The following is a 20,988-nucleotide window of genomic DNA, read 5'->3' on the forward strand; positions in this document are numbered from 1 at the left end:
GGGTAGAAATCATTCTTTTTCCTCTGTCTTTTGATCGATGCGGCACCCTGTGGGTCTTACCACGCTGTTGTCCCTGTGGCTCTACCTGGCCCTACTGAGCTGTACCTGTCTCAAGTTAATAAATCATTTTGGCATTATAAAATATTCAAAGGAGGGGGGGATCAGGCAAGGCCAGGTTAAAGAATTTCTTAAATTTTCATGGCATGACAGCCTGTTCCACATACGCTCCCCCTTCAGCTGCTCCGTGTTCTGCTGTGTGTGTGTGTGTGTGTGTGTGTGTGTGTGTGTGTGTGTGTGTGTGCGTGTGTGTGTGTGTGCATGCATGTGTGTGTCTGGCTAAGGGTTGGGAGGATCTCCTGTGTCACTCTAATAGTCTAGAATTACACTTGTATCAGTGTCACTAGCATATGAGGTCTATGTATACCCTTAGGCCCATCACACTTCCTTCCACCTTCCACTGTCATGGCATTTAAAATGATACCATTTGGGCAAAGCTAGTTTTGACAGAAAAAGTGAAAAGCTGTGTGTTTCCCTCCTTAGCCCGACGACAGAGCTGCAGCCACCAGGGGCCCCTGCCACTGAGCAGCCAATCAAATGATATTTTACAGAATAATGATGGAAAGTAGGTTTGCCTCCATACTCTCTCTCTCTCTCTCTCTCTCTCTCTCTCTCTCTCTCTCTCTCTCTCTCTCCTGATCTTTTCCCTCGCCCTCTCTTTCTACCCTCTTTGCCTCTCATGCTATTGGATGTAAGAATCCAGTGGGGAGGATGACATCCTTCAAGCAATCAACATTATTTGTAGATTATACTTCAGCCATGCGGTATGGTGCAGTATGCGGTATAGTGAGATTTACACTCTGTTCATAGCACCATACCAATTGTTTTTGAGCAGAGTTGCATCAGATTCTGATTTTATTTTGGTAACATCTTTATTAACAAGTGGTTATTGCAGTACTTCTCAGAGGTAACTTGTCAGTCAAACTTTGTTGCTAGTACTTGGTGCTTCTTTGGACCTTTGAATTTTCTTTCATGGCTATGTTCAGACAGATATTAGCATGGCGTACAATAACGCAGCTCTGTCATTCATTTCCATGAGGCTACATGCACAGAGAGGCGCAGCGGGTTCCAACAAAAAAAATGCCGGGTGGTCTTGCAAAAAAGGTGAACCTGGCCCAATTTTTGCTGCAGTGCAGTGCAGCAGAGCAAAGTACTGGTGATATATTTGGCTAAAAACTGTATGTTTCTGATGTGAATGCTGTAAATTCGGACATTTATCCAGGGATAGTTTTAGCAGAGGATACAATAATTGCCCCTGTGATGACTTTTTGGAGAGAAATCTTCTCTCATATGACAAACCTTTGTGCACAGTTTTGGTAAGCCTTCAAACTCATGACTCTATTACTCAAACCAGCCTCCCTGTATCATATTTAATCTGAGGCAATACACCCCAAAGTAGCTCCTTGTGTTTTTTTTTTAACTGTGATGTTTTTGGCCGGAACACTTTGTTAGTCCAATTTTCTCAGTTTCATTAAATCTGTGTTTCTTTTGTTTGTTTAGCTATGGTGCCTATCAATGCTCATACCGCCCTCGAAAGTTATTTTTCCTGCTACCCACCATTAAACAAAAGCCTTTATCAACTGGGTGTACAGTATGTTGAATCACTAATAAATCACCTGTGTGTCATATCATATATCAGAGCTCGGGTTTAAGAAAATAAGAAAATGGGCATTTATTTAGGTTTTTTTTTTTTTTTACATGTGTCACAACACGTGATCCTCACTTATTATCACACTTCATTTGCCTTGTTCAAAACACACAACGAGACTGTGGTGTGTTGTGAACACTGTTGTCTGTGAGTGGCGATCAGGCAATAAAACAGGAGTGCTGTGAAACGAATCATTCTGTCCTTTGCTGTATCAAACAGCTGCAGAAGCCTGGAGTAAGTTAGCCTCACAAAGGTTAAACAGCACATGAAATAGTGATGAATTCATGGATATAGGGACCAATTAAAGCTTCCTGTACTGCCCCCCCCCCCCCCTTACCATTTCTCCCTCACTTTTTCTCCTTCCTCTCATCCTCTCTTGTCATACCTTTCACCGTCCCTTGATCCTCTCTTCCGCCCCACCCATACCTCCTAATTCCACTTTTCCTCTTAACCCTCTTCCCCATTCCATTCATCCATCCATCTATCCATCCTTACATCCTCTCAAAGACAGAGAGTACTTTGGCTGGCTGTGTCGCTTAATTCCCTCTGGATAGAGACTTCACAGTTGGTAATGTGGGAACCTTGGCAGGTGAAAGGCTTGTTATGCTACCACATGAAGAATAGGAGTATGTGTAGGATACAATGTGGAAGAGAAGGTAAGAGGTGGGGAGGATGGTTTGAACAGGGTCCCCATGGTGCCAACTGAAGTACTGACATTAGAGGTTTACAAGAGGCCAGGGTGCAGAAATAGCTGTGGCCACCCTTCCCTGTAACATAGAGTGTCTCTACATGAAATGCAATACAGTGAGTGGGCTGCTAATTTTGCACTCTGCTTTCCTGTAAATATTCAGATTTAAAGCGGTGAGACAAACGGAGATTCACTCTTCATAAAGCCTTAGATAAGACTAATGTCTGGTGGTCAGTGAAGCAGATGGAGAGGTGATGCTCCCAGTGGCAGAGTGAGATGTTGGCATCGAACTGGCTCAGCTGCTCCTTCCCAGCAACAGGTGACACTTACAAAGGCCTCAAAGTGTTTAACTTAGGCAGGCTGATAACCTCTTTCTCTTTGCTGGCACCACATTTGTGATACCAAATCTTAGTTCAGGTGATTTTCCTCACAGTTAATACACACTTGGCGACATTTGTTAATGTATGACAAGTCAGCAAACATAAGAGAATACTGTCTCAGCCCTGCCTAATTCCAACCATGATGATGATGATGATGATGATAGTATGATTAAAGAAATCATGGGTATTGGTTAATACTGTTAATTCTGAACAAAGGTCTCACTCTCACTCAGCCTCTTCTGGCCATTCTGGCATCTCCAGCAGCTAAGTTATACTGGCCCTTACTGCTTTACTGACACTGACAAACTCACATACACACACACACACTTACAATATTAATATGTTTGTCCTTTTTTTTTTTTTTTTTATATATCTCCTAATATCTCGTCGTCCCCCTCTGCCACGCTATATAGCTTGACCTCTCTGAAATCCCTAATATATGTTAGTAATTGCACATCAAACCTCAATGCATTCTTTCAACCCCAAACTGTCCCCCATCCACCACACACTCTTACACACACATGCCAGCACTAATGCATTCACATACACTCGCATTCTCGCGTGCAAACACTTATAAATCTGTAATTGCATGTGCATATAAGCACACATGCATACATTCACACACAAGCTTGCAGGCCACATACACACACACACACACACACACACACACACACACACACACACACACACACACACACACAAACATGGCTTGCTGGCCTGCTGATGGTGTAGGACTCATGTATTTTGATGATATGAAAGTTGACCGCATTTACATGCAAATCGAAGTTCCAGATTAATAGGGTCCACGTATGTGGGTGAAGGAAGACTGCATGGTAATATGCTATTATGGCTTTTAAATACATTTACCGATGTTTTGACGCAGAATTAGCATGGTCCTAGCACAAGGAAATCATGTCGGTCTGATAGCAATTTGGTTTTCCAATTGGGAATACAATTTCATCAGGTTCAACTGTCCTTTCTAATAATGACTCAGGTTGTGCTCGCTAAATTGAAGATTCTTTTCCACACCTTCTTTTTTTTTTCACTCCAACCTTGGTGGATGAAAGAACAAGCACTGTGTTGACAGAGGCTCTTGCAGCTCAGAAATTGCTGTTACCTGATACTATATACAACAACCTCACTGGAGATATGTTCAAAAAAAAAAATAAATAAAAAAATAAGTGACAAGTATCTCTGTATTCATGCATGTGTATTAAGAGTTTCAGGTTTAGAAAATCACTGAATGTGATAAGTTCTTTCTTTCGTCACAGGGGAGAAAAGTCTGTGTTGTCACTGGGCTACAATGTAAAGGTGAATGTGATTCTTTGGCACCAGTGATAGTCCTGTTCTTCTTTACAGCTAAAGAGTACATTTGCATATTCCACATAAAGCATAATCTAGTCCACACTCTGTCAAGTGATGGAGTAAATATGACCAGTCAAATCACTCCTTGTCAGCCACAGCAAATTGTCAATCATCCCTCACCCAAAATGGTCCTGACAGCTAAATACAGATCTCAATTTTCCTGCAGAGAATTCATTACTTCAGAATAATAGATGGCAAAATAGATTGTTTAATCTTTGCATTTCTTTGCTCCATATTTTGTCCTCAGAATGATGAATTTCAATCTGAAGGCTGCTGACAAAACTCAGAGTTCTCGTTGTCGACAAATGATTCTGTATCCTGACCTCAAAGGATAAACTGAATGCTCTCTGCTGTTATAAGCCTTGTTTATCAACTTTGTGTTTAATTAATGCATTCAACTGTATCATGGTTTGATTTCTTTTGAGCACATGCAAACATGAGAGACCTAAGGAAAAGGAAGCATAAAGGGAGGCACCCCCACCCACCCCTCTCAAAAAAAGACAGACATCATCCTCGGGTGTTAGACTTGTGATGAATTTCCTTTAAGTTTTCCCACTCAAGAAAAACAAATAATTAACAGCCCCATGGGACATAACACACAAATAGAATAATGTATTTGTGTCAGTCAAATGCTTTTCCATAGCTGGGCAAAGAAAACATAATAAATGAATATGAAATACATAAACACAGCCCGGATACTATCCAATTAATAAATACCATTTTTATCGTGTCTTCTGGGAGCTAAAATGCTTTTTGAAAAATCGCAGCATGCCTTTTGGCGTCCTTGTCAATTTATGTAAACAGCCTGCAACCATTCTAGGGGCGAGGAGCACAAGGAGATCATAGATTATTAATGGAGTTTGAAAATAACAAAGGCTGTGTCAGCTGCATCCTGTGCACCGGTATCAATGGCACCCGGTTGCTAAATGGTGCAGACTGGTTCCTTGTTGTACACCCCAGATTCAATATCAAGTGTTCCTTGGAGTGAGTTATACTCCTTTAGATGCTGTAAAATAGGTGGTCTGACCAAAAAGTGCAAGAGTTAAAATGGCCTTAGAATAATCTTTATCTTAGTCAGGCTCTGATGTGTTGAGGGTCCGCTAATAGGGGATGGGGGAGTGGGCGCTGGACTCCTGGCTGAGCAGGCCAGAAATGTTAGGCCTTTGACATCAAGGATCGATTCCACTCTGAGAGGGCTGAGCGAGGGAGAGAGAAAGGAGGATTGTGGCAATGCGTGCCCCTTCTCATTAGCTGACCATGGGGGAGCGGAGGCGTTAACTTGGCTTCTCCTTTGGGACTCCAAATGGGTCTAGGGCCACTGCTGATGGGGGGAAAGTTCACAACCACAAAACTGGGTCCAATATTGAGTTAAGCTAACTTTGTTTTTCCTCGTCAGAGCAGCTGGCCTCCTAAGTGCCTCGTGTAGAATGGCCAGGGAGACAAAGTGGTGAAACATGAAACGAACACTGCCGGTATGCAAATGAACATGCACTCAAGAACACCAGTAAGTGCACACATACACACGTCACAAAATAAATAAATAAATAAAGAAGCAGACAACAAGCACACCTCTTTAAGAACAAGACATCAGAGCAGTTCAGTGAATGAGATTACTGTCTTTAGTTAATTAATCTCATACACCCTGTCATTAAACTACCAGGTAGCCAGGAAATGTTAGGAGACAAATAGGCTGCTTTGACTAGCATGGTTGAGATAAAGGGTTCAGATAATGAGGGACTAATCATCTGCATCAGTTAAGTCCACCAGGCCTAATTTTCCTAAAAACAAAATACCGTACACACGGAACTAATCTCCACCTTTTATTTATTAATTTCCCATCCAGAGGTTCAGCACCACACTAATAAGGCATACTCATACAGCCACGCAAGCATGCATGCTAGCCCCCTCCTCTCACACACATGGAGATTAAAAGGTGTTATGAGCCGTGGACTGCAGAACAAAGAGGAAGAGATTCTGAGTAGATAAAGAGTGTAGTCATAAGGAGATGCAGCTCTTAGGATAATGAGGCATTTGAGGCTTCGCTGAGGGAGCTTCTCCTTATTCCTCACCCTCTTCTTTCACCTTTCTACTGATTTTGTGTCTCTCTTTGTCTCTACCTCTCTTCGCCTTCTACCCCCAACCCTGTTTTTTATTTTTTCTGGAGTGTTACTCAAAGGAAATATGGAAGGCCTGCATAGCGTGCATATCATATTTGTGCTAACATGAGCGTGTGTATATGGTTGTATAGCTCTCTTTCTCTTTGCTCTGAAATGTCTAAACGACAAGCACCTCTATAGAATGAAAAATTAATTGCACTGAAACAGCTGTAGGTTGAATTTGACATCTTGCTGACTGACACCTGAAGCTCTCAACCCCCCACTGTAGTGTATAATGCTTATAACCAGCTGCAAATTAGACAGGTTCTCATACATGCTTAAATACTTACAAATCTGTCCTTAGTAGTTGTCCATTGTATTAATAACCAATTATTTGCACCAGTAGCATGACTGTAAACCCAAGTTGTAAAGCAAAGAGGCATTTGCCTGTCTCAAGTGCTCTAATTGGCTGAGCTTGTCGTTCTCTGTGGTCTGCTCTGTCTTTGTTAAACTGACAGATTTAAAGAGATAGAGAGTTGGTGAGAGCAAGATGGAGAAAGAGCAACAGCCCTCCACTGAAATGAGATGTCTACAGTCTATTTCAACACATTTTTTAAACTTTCATGACCTCCTGTTTGGCCTCTTTGCCAGCTACGTCCCAGAGCACTTTACTGTCAATGTAAGAGAACAGTCAAGATAGTGTTGGTCTTGAATAAATAATATGACATTAATTAGTGAAGACACAACAGTCCCTAAACATAGTGTACATCAGAGAAGAAAAGCAAGCAAGACCTGGAAAATGAACTAAGTGTTGTGTCGTTCGTTGGCAAGCATCGTCAAAGCTGAAGTGGACTTTTTCTTTTTTTTTCAAAATGCACTTGTAAGGCATCTCACTTCATACATCAAATGAGTCCTGCAATCTCATATCAAAACGCTTGCATGGTGCAGCTTATTCCGTGAAAGATGAGAGGATTTTTCTCTAACTTGAAACAGATGTTATGCATCACAGCTCATACCTTGCCTCTTTAAAGAAGGAAATGGGGGATATTTAACTCTCAGAGTCTGTCTAACCCAGTTGTACGATGTGATGCAAGATAGTATTCCACAACGCAGAGAAGAGAAGAGAAGAGAAAGAAGAGAAAGCAGTAACATATAGAGCAAGCACCATTAGAGAGCTGGATGGACCACCAAAGGCCCAGAGACACAGCTAATATGACACCCCAAGGCCTAATCTTCTTAGTGGGGTGGGATAAAATGAGTATCCATTACGGAATCAACCTTCATCCCAACCCTCTCTACCCCATATTACCACCACTACTACTCTGTCCCTCTTTCGTCTGCTCGCCTCCATCCACCCACCCCCCGCCCTCCCTCTACAGCCAGTGCTAGCATTGATAGCCAGCACTGAGACAATTGGCTGACTCGGGGCCCTAATCAGGTATTAGCCACTAAAGCTGTAAGGGAAGGCTGCTAATCTCCATACTCACTTCATATGTAGAGGCAAGGCCCCAGCAGCTTGCTTTCCTCTGGCACAAGCCTAGATCAAAGATGCCTGCTAGAAATCAGATTAGAGTAAAGAAGAGAGGACAGGGTGAGAGGGAGCAGGGTGCGAAGGCCACAAGATCTCTCAAACCTCCCGCCACCTTGCCTCTTTTAAAAGCTTTTTGCATAATCAGGGAGGGGAGTAGGTGACTTTAGCCCCCCAAAAGCCTCTTAGCTGAGATGAAACAAAAACATCTGAGTCTGAAGGATAGGTAATGTGAAGGGAAGTGTCCACAATGGCTTGCAGTGGTATAATAATGTTAATTTGTCATTTGAACTTATTCTAATGACTCATTCAATTATGTAGTGTAATATTGTACAATACAGAAGCAAAACTGACCAATAGAAGTTGTTTAGTGTGAGTCAACCTGCTCTCATTCCCACAGTGTCAAATACTGTCACGCCCCTTGGTGTCTTATACAGATGTGCAAGATACTCTTAAGCACATTGTGGTTTCAGCTAACTTCCAATGTAAATCCATGTGCAGTAATTACAAGCTATTACAAAAGAATTTTCAAGTCTCGCCAGAAAATCTTTTAAATGTAATGTTTTCTATTGTTGCTACAGTGATTACTGGGCTCTGCTGTCCCTGAAACCACGTAGCCTGCATGTAGTGAAGCATGAAGTAATGAAAACTGATGCCCATAACATTAAGTTATACTGTTGTTCACTTATCAAGCACATTTTGTCATTAAAAGAAAACCTTAACATGGACAGCAATGCGTCTGTCAGAAACACATCATCACTGGGATACTCCAGGAGGTGCTCAGACTTTGAAGCCACTTGGACGCTCTAAAATCTTTGCTGTTTATTGAACAGTACATTTAAAAGCAATGTTAAGTTTTAAGTTTGATCTTCATCAAACTCATAGTGTTCAAAGCTTTCAACCTTGCCTCCTGGCTGTCCCAGTACCCCAGTCTACCCAGCAGGGACCTTTAATTGTGTGAGACAAGCTGGCTCATTATACACCTGTTGTTGCTGCTGAAGTAGTGATGAATATGATTGTGATACATAGATTACCAGATGTGTCCTCACAAAGTCCTCTACAGGCACTCAATTAACACTATGAACCAACAAATCTATAGCTAGCTTGCCTGTTAGCTTGCCTGCCCACCAGTTAACAAGCTAACTATCCTGGAGAGCTACTGCCACAGCTACAGTCCGTCACCAGCCCCGCAAATATGCTTCTCACTAGCCAGATTCTAGCACCACCTTTTTGCAGGGATGCATGGATGAGCTTTACTGAGCAGGGCTTCAGAGAGGACAGGTTATCAAAGCACATGGCTTCCGCTAAAGGGCCACCCAGCACAAGGAAAGACAACTTCACTGGGATGCTTGAAATCCAATTTTCAATCCAGGTAGGTTGTAGCTTCAAATAAACAAATGCTTTCACTTCTATAACGTGTACTGTTTTTTTCACTGGCCACTGCAGGGCACCAATTCACCTTGCTTTGACAAATTTTAAGGTTGCTAGTTTATGCTCACACTCACCCTCACACACAGACATACACACACACACATTCTTGTAAAGTGCATGGCTATTGTTATTGACTGGAGTACATTGGGATCACACTTTTCCATGATGGATTCTGAGGTGGAGGTGGTCCTTTAATTGTGAAGGCAGCTGCCCATGTGGAGCAGAAGGTGTCAGGGGAGTTCTGCTGTGTCGCCTCTCCTCTTGAGGATGGTCAAGGGCAAGCTGCTGCTGGAAACACACACACACACACACACACACACACACACACACACATTAATTCTATGTATATTATTGATTTTGCACATATCAGTTTTAGCTGCTTTCAGTTAATTGTGACAATGTAGAACTGGTTTATAATGTTAGGGCGTCATGTTTGTGCATGCTACTTCCTCTCTCTACCATTTCATTTCCCCTACATTTTCAAAATTAGGATAAACCCTCGTAAAAATTCGGCATCTCATTTACATATGCAGTTTATACAATTTCCGCTTGGACAAAATTGACATGGACAGTATCTTTAAACTAACTGCATAACACAACATTAACTGCACAGAAATGAAAAGAGGCTGAAGCTCACCAATCTGCACACAGCTCCTGCATTCTCTATGGGGGACAGCCTGTCCTTAGCGAAGCAGACAAATGTTAATTCCCTTCAGTGAGCACAGGTCTGACCTCCAGACTTCTTGAAGAGAGCACACACACATACACACGTACACACACAGTCTTCTCTGAAGGTCACAGAGCAGATGACACCAGCCTGTTCCCTGTTTCACTTCGATTGGCCCATCTTTTCTCCTTCATTACCGCACACAGCTGTGAATAAGAGAGTCTGTGTGTGTGTGTGTGTGTGTGTGTGTGTGTGTGTGTGTGTGTGTTTCCCCAGTCTCTGAAATGGCTAAGTGCTGTTAGTGCAGTTTTTATCAGCGAGGCCACTGGCGAGACTCAGGGGAACAGACCAGGGCTATCTCTCTCTGCCGGCCCTGAAAATTGATATTGAACACGGAGGAGGAGTAGGGGAGAAATCTCACATGCTGGTAGCAATTAGCTAAAAAGGGATTTGCAACTCTGTGATTCATCACACTAGAGATCGAAGTCATTTAAAGACATTGTTTTTTCCCCCCTTTCCCTCACTCCTTCCTCACCTCCTCTCTGGCTGCGCCTTCTTTAGCCCACTTACAAGACAGTGTGAGATTTCCTATTTATGGTTTATTTCTCCCCACTGAAAACCTGCACTGTGCTGAAGCACAAGCAAGGTCTTTGATTTGACTTGCTATGTGTACATACCTAACACCAGGGTGCTAAACTGATGCAAGGCCACTGTTGGTTTGCTTTAAGAGTTGGCAACGCAGCGTGACACACTGTCAACAGCATGGTGAGGGAAACACACCATCGCTGAAGGGAGGGGAAAGGCTACAGGATGAAGAAATTTCTAGCACAGACTTGAGGTTTCTTATGTATGGCATTCAGATCCTGTTAAGCTTCGTTTACACTGTGTGCTTCACAAATACTTTGGCCAAACTGCCAACTTCAGGATATGAGGTTGAAGTAGTAAAGCACACGCTTGCCACCACATTGGCGAAGTTCATGTTACAGTGAGAAAGAAGAGGCACATTCACCTCATTTTGTTATCTTAACAGCTTAATGTTTTGAGTGATGGAAAAAGTCTATTTTGCCTATTCAAACACAGACTTAATGAAACTCACACACCCCGGACTGAGAGAATGTGCGCAATGCGGCCTCGTTTGGACTCTGTGTTTATGCAAGTGGTGGGGATGAGGTCAAAAAAAGCCTCAGGGTAAGGGCAAAAGCTCACTGGACGGCAGGTATGTGTTTTTTCATTTGCACAACAATATTCGCGTTGCTTGAGAGAGAAAAATGCAACTTCTTAGACATAAAATGCTCATATAGCAAAGGCCTCAACTGACACATGTTTTCAAGTAATGTCGAATACATTTGTAAGTATTTTAAAGTATATTAATCAGGATTCTTGTGAAATTTTGCTCAATGTAATGGACAAATCAAATTTCCTTTGCAAGGGGAACTTGTTACATAAGGACCAAAGCAAAATTGATGTAAAAAAGAAACCACTGACAACAGTTTACTCATGCTTACTTACGACATAGACAGACATGAAGGTCTTCAGTGCCAAATTAAACAGCAGGTTTACTTGTTGTTGTGAGCCTTGCACCTGTGGAGGTAGAAGTACAACTTGCATGCGTGCTCACAGAACTGTACAGTTACTGTAATTCCACGATAATGGCATGAGAACATGATGTTAACATGTTGAACAGTGACCAGTGTAAGCTGATACAGAGTGTAGAACAGATGCAGTAGTAGAAAGGACCTCAGTGGACAGTGAATGTGGCCAGTGTTAATGTGAAAGGATCCACTTCCAGATGTGACTCATGATGTCGGGGTGAAATGGAAAGTGTCCTCGCAGCGCCTGTTCTCTGAAGTCCAGCGCAGGCACCACTGCCATATGTTCCGTAGTGTACGGAACACATAGTGTGGTGTGTAGTGTACCTCTGAGGGTGCAGTGTCCACCTGCCCCAGTAGGGTCTGTGTTGGCTGGATTGAGGTGAACTTCTCTTCTATTTAATCCCAAATCCTTCTGAGTTGAATGGTGTGATGACAAGACAAGAGTGAGATGTGGCCTAGATATTTGACCAGACTGTGAGAATGAGATTCACGTGGGCTCCATCACAGTGTCTACAGAGTTTCAACAAACATTATTCTGTCGTGTCACCAGATGGTACTTGGTAGGATGAAATCACTTAATTATTAGATCACTGAAGATAAAAGAAAAAAATCACAAGTGACAGCAGTCAATCTTAATCATGATCACAATGAGTTAATAAAATAAATAAATAAATAAATAAAAAACAGTAACTCTGGTGTTTCATGATTTAACTTCATTTTGCTCTTACACAGATTAAGAAAACTCACAAGACCCATTCAACACCATCCACAAGTTGTGGTGGTCAAGGTGAAAAATATGTTTCAGATGTCTTGGTGGTTTTTTTCCTAAAATGAACACCAATATATTTTTTTAGTAGACAGCAAGGCATCCACTCACTCTATTTCCCGAACCACAGGCCTCACCAAACACCAATCTCACTTACTCACTTCCCCATGCACATACACATCCAATCCACAGAATGACACATTCCTCATAAAGTATATACAGGCAGCAGGGGAGCCTTACCCAGCCAGTAAACCTCCACAGTTTAAAACCTGAGCTGCAGCCATTAATAGAGCTGGAGATGACGGATGAGTTCATATGCCATGCAAGCAGCCCTAGACAATGGCTTTAGCCTGATGACAGATTGCCTGACCGTAACCCAGTTTATGTTAAACTCATTCTTGCTGTTCAATTTCACAAGTGTAATTTTGTTGGGCTGTGCTGCATTGTCCTCGGCTGTGGGTGAGGTGTTGGGGTGTGCTCTCGAACTCACAATCCTACCTCCGGTAATGATTCCCCTGCTCTATTCTATTGTATTGTTTTCTGCATAATCAGGTTGGTAGTCAAGGGTTTGGGTGACACAGCCATCTGTCAAGTTCATTTGCTCTGCGAAATGCAAAGGAATAATGGCTGATCCTACGGGAGCCTATCTGTTATCAAATAGGAGAGGTGCCCCCTGTTCATGGCGCTGCTCCACTGTACAGCCCAATGGGATCATGTTAGCATGCACGCACACATAAATGCAAGTGCACACAGATATATGTGAACTCACACAAGCCCGTGCAGACACATAGGATACACACAGTATGTGCCTGCCACATACTGATTTGTACTGTTTGCATGCTTGGCTTGATCAGCTCATCTTACTTTAGTATAGTTGTATAGGCATCCTGTGGTATGAAATCTATAATTCAGTTAACACTGTGAGCTGTTGTCCATCTGGAGCTCAGCGCCAGCTGTTTGTCTGAGGACTTTTGTGCTCATTGTGTGTGTTTGTGTGTGCACTGTGTGTGTGTGATAGGAGAGTGGTATGTGTTTGTTGCCGTCCAGTGCTTAGACACATGTAATAGTCATTTGCAGTTGTGTATGCATACGTGTGTCATGATGTCACATCCACTTACAGACTATATGTAGTATGCTTTTGGTGTCACTTTTAACCTGTTACCTTATTACTGTGGTAACCATGCATATGTACACACACTGTTCCCACTGCAAATCCTAATGTAAAATAGCTGCGTCTATTCATGCATCGTGGTTGCAGAAGCTTCCTCCTGATTTTTGGGGTGTTCAACAGTATAGCAAATGGGAGGAAGCACAATTAACTGACTCTTCAGGGGTCATTGTGAATCGTTATTGTTAAGCTGAGATGGAGCTGAGAAGCAGATTGATATTATTAATAGACACACTACATGTAATGTCCAGGAAATCCACGTTAATCAGAGCTGCAAGTATAATAAGGATTTTAATGAAGAACACATTAAAATCCTAAAATGCTAATTATGATTCCCAGGAATCGGTAGCAATTCAACAATTCAAAGAGCTTGTTCTTAAATAGTTAGCTCACACAAATGATATAAGTATGCATTCTGACATCTCTGTGGAGGAGTTTTAACGGCATAATTGCATGTTAGAACACGAACACTTTAATCACTCAGCAGCTTGATTCAGAAGTTGAAGCAATGCCAGGCTGATGGTACAAAAACTGTGTGTAGAAACGTCTAGTTTGCTGTGAATGCTAGAGGCTGTAAAAAGTGAACAGCATGGTCGTGTAGACAAATGTCTTAGCAACAAGTGCTATGTGGGTAAAACCATCAGAGACAAAAATAATCAGAATAATAATAAAGATCTGTCGTGGGAAACAAAAGACAAAAGCAATGACAAGACTGACAACCTGAAACAGTATTTCACATTGTAAGGCAGACAGAAAGATTAAAGCAAAGTCTGTAGGTTTGAGATCACATCAATGTTTACTTCAACCGTGCAAGCAACCCCAGAGGAGCAACATGTGAAAGAAGCACAGAACCTGCACAGTATGCCCTCTGATCGGAGGGCAGGTTCTCGTCAGCACCTCAGTTCTGTTTGCTTTCTCTGGCAAAGTATTGATTCAACTTTGCTCTCTGAAGTCAGTGATCAGACACAACCACCTCCAGTGCAGGCAGGCGCTCACAGTGGATGCTTGGGTGAGTGGTCAGGTGAAAATAGTTAATGCAATTATTTCAGCAATGGGAAGTTAAAAATGAATGATGGTCTGCTTTTATTGAGCTGTGTTTGACAGGTCTTTTTTAGGCATGTGTCATTCAGTAAGTGTCGTACAGGAAACTCTGAGCTGAGATTGAGACGATTGTTTTGGACATGTGCATATGTCACTTTCTCTTGCGGCATGATATGCTTCTTAACACAGGCCAAAGTCTTTTAATTAAGACAAAGAAAAAAAAAACACTCAAAACGTTGATTGTCCACAACATAGATGTTTTTGGTACCACTTTACATTGCAGCTTGGTAATATCTTCACTATATTCCAACAGCAATGCTCTGTTGCTGCTAAATGATGCATTGAGCTTTTCTATTATTTCAGTTTGTATATGTTTAGAGTCCTCAGAAGCCTGTATTTGATGCTATTTTTATAAAGCTCACAAACCTTGAATAAGGTCAACATTAAAACAATTTCTCTTTCCAGAATTTCAATGATGATATCAAAAACAATAATTACTCTCTGAATTAAAATGACACATGAACCTCTTTTCATCCGAATCTATCCTCTCAGTTTCCCGCTCTCTTCCCTCTGTTTCTCTCTTTTCCACCCGCCCACTCGCTTTACTCTCCGCTCCCTCACCGAACCCATTATTCCATAGCTTGTGTGAAAAGGGTAATCGCTCAAATCATTCAAAGGCAACTATCTGTGTGTGACACTGGGGAGCATAGCCATCATCACAAGCAGCCGCTAATGGCTCTCTCTGGATCCAGCAAAAATGCTCCGCAGCTCGGCCTAGCACAGCACAGGGCAGCAGGGCCAAATGCTGTGGGCACTACAGTGCTGCAGCCGGGGCCAAATTTTACCCTAATGAATTTGGACCTTGCCAGGTTATTGCAAAAGGCAGCCACGGCCATCCAATACCCTCCTAGATGATCTGAAGCGACTCCCGTGGCCACCGTTCATGCCAGGGAACCCAGTGCCATGTGGAAATGGAGGGAAGGGGCGGGGGGGGGGGGGGGGGACTGTAGCTGTTTTTGTCTTTGGCACCCGTCTGCTCAGCTCAAGCTAGCGTTCATTCCTGCACACACACAGACACACATAGGGGCCCGCAAGCAAATGCAGGCATGCACATGTCCACACTCACCATCGCGCACATGCATCTCGTACACCTAAACAAAAGGGAACAATTTCATGTGCGTGAGCTCTCGTGCGCACATGTACACTTCCAAACACTGCCGCACCAGCAGTAATGAAGCCTGAAGAGAATGGCACGATATCCTATTATTTTCAGTGTTCAAATTTGGAGAGAATGTGTTTTTTTTTCCCCACAATGAACATATTGATTTTTTTTCCTCTGAATTGCTTGGAAGCTTTTGCATATTGTATATTGAGCCCTTGTTCAGTCCACATTGAAATGTACTGTTTTTATGGGTTTGGGAGTGATTTGAAAGGCTGCGAGATCGGCTGGAAATCTCTCTGCAAGCACTAATTTTTGCGTTCATTTTCCTTGTTAAAAGCAGATTTCACGGGGATGTATATTTAGAAACCAAATTTGTTCAACTACCCAATTGCTGAAAGCTAAACATCCACAGGCCTTACATAAAAGAACAGTGCTGGTTGTCTTCATTAATGGGCCACCGTGACTTTATTAAAATGTATTAACCGTGTACAAATTCCACCATGTTGGTGTCCTACTAATTTATTAAAGCAATCTTTTCCTCAGCCCCATTCATTTCTTTGTCTTTTATCTATCATCCACCTTCCATTCATTTCTCTACTTCCACGTCTGTCTCCCTCCATCCCTCTGTAACCTATCTCCTTCCCTCCACCATCTCCTGTAACACACACTCTGCTCTTCTCTCCCTGCCTGTTTTCCTCTGTCCAATATGCTCAAGGCCCCCCAGCTGTGTTACAGGTAGCGAAAGTCTCCTTCAATTAGACATAATCATCACTCACGGTCAATGATTGCGCTAAAGGCTAACTTCCAGTCTATGAGGGGGCCTTCGCATCTAATGCACTGATTCAGCTTGTCTCGGCCAACTTCTCTGTCTGCTGAAACCAAAGCAATTTATTCGTCGCCCAAGGCTCTTTTGGCAACAGCCAGTTGAGCAAGCTAACAGAGAGACAGATAGAGAGACACGAGGAGGGGTGAGAGAGAGAGAGAGAGAGAGAGAGAGAGAGAGAAAGAGAGAGAGAGAGAGAGAGAGAGAGAGAGAGAGAGAGAGAGCATGAAGGAGGGAAAAGAGGACTCTCTTTTTCTCTCTCTGAGATACAATTTAATCAGAGACATCTGTGCACAGGCAGGCAGCTTTTCCTTGGAGGAGACTTAAGCAGAGTCTTAGTTAGGGGGCTGTGTTTGAAGTGCCGAGGAATTATCACTTTCTTCCAATAACAGTGCCAGGGATGGAGGGAGAAAGAGAGAGCATAGAAAAACAGAAAATCTAGTTAATCTGCTTCATCCCAGTGTGCCGGGGTGTGCTCCGGACACATGAGAACCAAATCCAATCATCAGACAGGAAAGGCACACAGCTGACCAATCAAGTTACTACCTCGCTGGCCAAATAGACAAGGCCGGAGGAAATTAAATACTGTAGGTTTTAAAGCAGCGGGTGGAGCGGGGAATGTGTGTGTTAATGTGTTTGCTCATCAGTAACACTTCAAATAAGGTACAATGTCATCCTCAAGCATTACAGCTCAACAGTAGGCTACATTACAGGCAAGAGTAATAAATCCAAAAGTGTTCAGTGTAACACTAAACTATCAGATTACTAATAGCAGGCATATGCACCCCTTTAAATGTCCCATTTTATTTCCTGAAGTCATTACTCAAGCCTGTGATCTTAATTGCCATGAGTCACAACACAGAAATACAACGTGACGTTCCCTGTTGGTTCGTTTAGTTCCTTTCCTTTTGCCGACATCCTGCTCAGAGTGGCCGAGCTGTGAAGAGACATAATTTGGATAAAGTCTGAGAGGGAAGCGATAACCGCATAAGAGTGGGGCAAGAAGGTTAAAAAGAAAGATAGTTCTCGCCATCGTGTGCTTTGCTAAAGGGCAATAGCGGCGTGGGAGCTCTGTGTATGTGTGTGCACGTGCTTTCAGACGGAAGGCGAGTGCACGTGTGACGTTCGTAATTGTCCCGTGTGTGTATGCGCGCATGCATGTGTGTGCGCGTCCTCGTCCCTCCTCGGTATCTTAAAATAGTCAAGTGATGGAAGCTCGACAGAGATAGAGACCTTGAGCAGTTTGAAGTCACAGTTCAACAAGGCTGAGTGTCGCCAGACAGCGCCGTCATCACTGTCACATCAAAGGAATGGAGTTTTTTTTAAAGCACTGACTGCTCTTTGCCCCTTTGATGAATCTTGTATGATAAAACTCCGTGATAACTATAAGAATTACGCACCCAATGTAAACTCAGCACCTACAGCAGCAGAAATCCAAACATTGTGAATTTTCTTCTTTAAGTGTGGTCTTTGACAGAGTTTGATCTCGAGTGTGGCAGTAAAACTGGCAAATAAAGAAAGCATTAAACTCTGCCTGTAGGCAGTGTGCAGGTAGCTTATGATCTCATTATTGAGGTACCAGTGACTTATGACAAAACAAACAATTTTTACAAAGGTAAAGCAACAACTTAAATACCTTCCAACATTTATACCAAGCTGGAAACGAGCAGAGCCGTGTAAGATGTAGAGTATAATCCTGTGAAAGTGAAGGCTGCGTGGGGACGCAGATGAGTTACAAAGTGAGTGGTAAATCAATCAGGCAGATTGTTACATTCACTTGAATCATAACAGACACATGCCAAACAATGATGAGGTTCTCTGTCTGTCTCACACAAACACACACACAAGTATACACACACATACACACACACACACACAGCCTGTGATTACAGCTTGGGAAAGTAGTAATTTAGTCCATGATTACAATCTATCAGGCTGCCTGGGGCCAGACTCTGAGAAGTGTCTGTCTAAATGACACTTTAATAAGACGCCGTCAAACACACAAAAGGTACAGGCACACATGCAGGCACATGCTCATGCAGGCTCTCTTGTAGCCACAGTACACGCACGCACACACGCTCATGCTCAAGCATGCATACGCAATAATGTATGCACACATTAATGCCCTCACACAGAAATGAACAAACTTGCAGCAAAAGCGTGTACACTTTACGCACTCTTGCATGCATGAGTGCACGCACACACACACACACACACACACACACACACACACACACACTCACACTCACGCTCACACTCCAAAGATGGCATCTAGAGTGATTACTTTTATCACTCACAGTGTGTCAGCCATGCATCATTTCAGATGAACGCTCCTCTCCCTCTGTCTCTCTCTCTCACTGCCTGACACTGGATAAATGCAAATGAAGTTGTTGTGGAGCAGATCTCATGCAGCAAAATGAATAATGCCTCTTTGTTTTGTTGGATTTTTTTCCAACACTGGCCTTCACCAGAGAGTTTCAACTGTGTAAGCAAGGTGATTTAATTCAGCGTGTTCAACTGCCTTGATTAAATAAGCAGTTGTTACTTGAGCTACTTAACCTCTTTTGAGGAGCAAGGGTCATGTGCACTCTTCATCAAGAGTGAGGACATTCCGTAATGTTATTAATCATTTGTCTCCGTTCTTAGTTTGTACTCACTGCTCTTGTTGTTGCTGCTGAGTGTGAACATGGTGCTACATATGAATACCAAGGGATGCATTTGCGACTGGGGCCTCTTCTGTATGCACTTAATTTTATGCTTAAAAGATGCACATTCGGTGGACTTCAGGAAACAAAAGGGAAAAAAAAAAAAACTTTTTAATTGAAAAAACATAACAAAACAAAACATCCGTAGCAATTACTGTGAAGGACAATTCATCAAGCAGCCATCGCAGATTTCAAAGGTGTTCCTTCGCCTACACCAGCACGTTTTACATATTTTACCTTGCCTAACAACCAGTTGTTTGATTTGTAATGTTAATGTGAGTCATTTCAATTCAATCACTCTTACACATAGCATAGCTGACAGTGCCAAAGAGGCATGCGGTTCAAAATAAGTGCTGCATTTCTCTTGTGTCGAAGTGAATGGCACATATTTTCTGATTACGGAGTAAGGGACTTAAGAACAGAACACCTGAGCAAAGAAGTACATGAATAAGTTTCTAATGTCGGCAAAAATACAAGAACTTTCTTATCTTATCATGCAAGCTGTGTGTCCACTTTCTGTGCTTCAATAAGACTCCAGCAAGTGAAATCAATTCAACCTCAAGAAGTTCAAATATTTGCCCCAGAGGGATAGACACACCGAAACAGATCAAATGAAAACATGCTAATGACTTAAAGAATGCACAAACACATGCAAAATAAAGTCAGGTTTGGTGTGATTTAAGAATTTTCCCCCCCCCCGTGCAGCTGACATTTACAATGCCATAAATCAAACCTAATCTGAACCCCACAATTTATCATGATGAAGCTTTTCAGTTCAGTATAAACACCTGTTTAAAGACATCTGACTCAGCTGGTAGCTTCAAACAGTAAGAAATGCAAATAACCATTCCCAAAATCCAAACTTCTGTTTCACCCTACAGATGTGTAATCAGCTCTAGTAATCAACCTGGTCGTTTCTTTTTTTTTTTTTTTTTTTTCATGTCAGCAGGGTGGTGCGGTGATAATCGAGAGGCCTTCCCTCAGCTGAAACACCCAGGCTTATTGGGTCATTACTTGTGACAACAAGCATTTGTCCTGTCCTTTAGTGTGTCCCGACTCTGTGTGCAGCCTTTCAAACAAAAAGGGAGGTTTTCTATTAAGTCAATCAAAGATCACGATAAATACTTTTTATACAGCATCTTTCAACACAGTGCTTCACATGAATAAGATAAGAGATAAGATAAGACTTTATTGATCTCACAACGGGGAAATTAAGTCGTTACAGCTAGCAAGTATTAAAAAAAGCAAAAAGACAGACATGAATACAGCACAGCACAATAAGATAAAATGTGCTGTCATTTCACTCAAATATCACAATGAAGCAACAGAAGCTAAAATGTATGAGAGTGTTTTGTTTTCATTAGGCTGGCACTGAGTAATTATACTCGGACATGTTTATAATGAATCTTAATCATCTTGAAATAGTGTATAAATCACTCAGGATAAGTCAGGATGATCCATACTGTGAGGCCCGGGTTTCCCATGAAGCACTCACACACACACACACACACACACACACACACACATCCTGTCTTTCCTCACACACTCTGAAGCAAGCACTCCTACTCAGTGTGTGCACAGCTAAGAACACGTAGAGTATACAGATGCACGCACACTCCTCCAACACACACATTGTCTTTCTTCCACAGTCTTCTTCTGCCGTCAGCAGGAAGCAGGGAGGCCTCGACTCTCCCTCTGTCTCTTTATCTCTCTCTCTCGCCTCTCCTCTGTGTCTCCCCACCACTCAGATATTCATGGCCACATCTGGGACAGTTTAATGAGTTAATGCCAGTTAATTACTCACTCCGGTGCGGCTGACCGACCAAACTCTGCAGCTCTCTCTCTTTCTCTCTCCTTCACCGCTGATTAAT

The sequence above is a fragment of the Chaetodon auriga genome, chromosome 8 (genome assembly GCF_051107435.1).
Source record: "Chaetodon auriga isolate fChaAug3 chromosome 8, fChaAug3.hap1, whole genome shotgun sequence".
In the NCBI taxonomy this organism is placed as follows: domain Eukaryota; kingdom Metazoa; phylum Chordata; class Actinopteri; order Chaetodontiformes; family Chaetodontidae; genus Chaetodon; species Chaetodon auriga.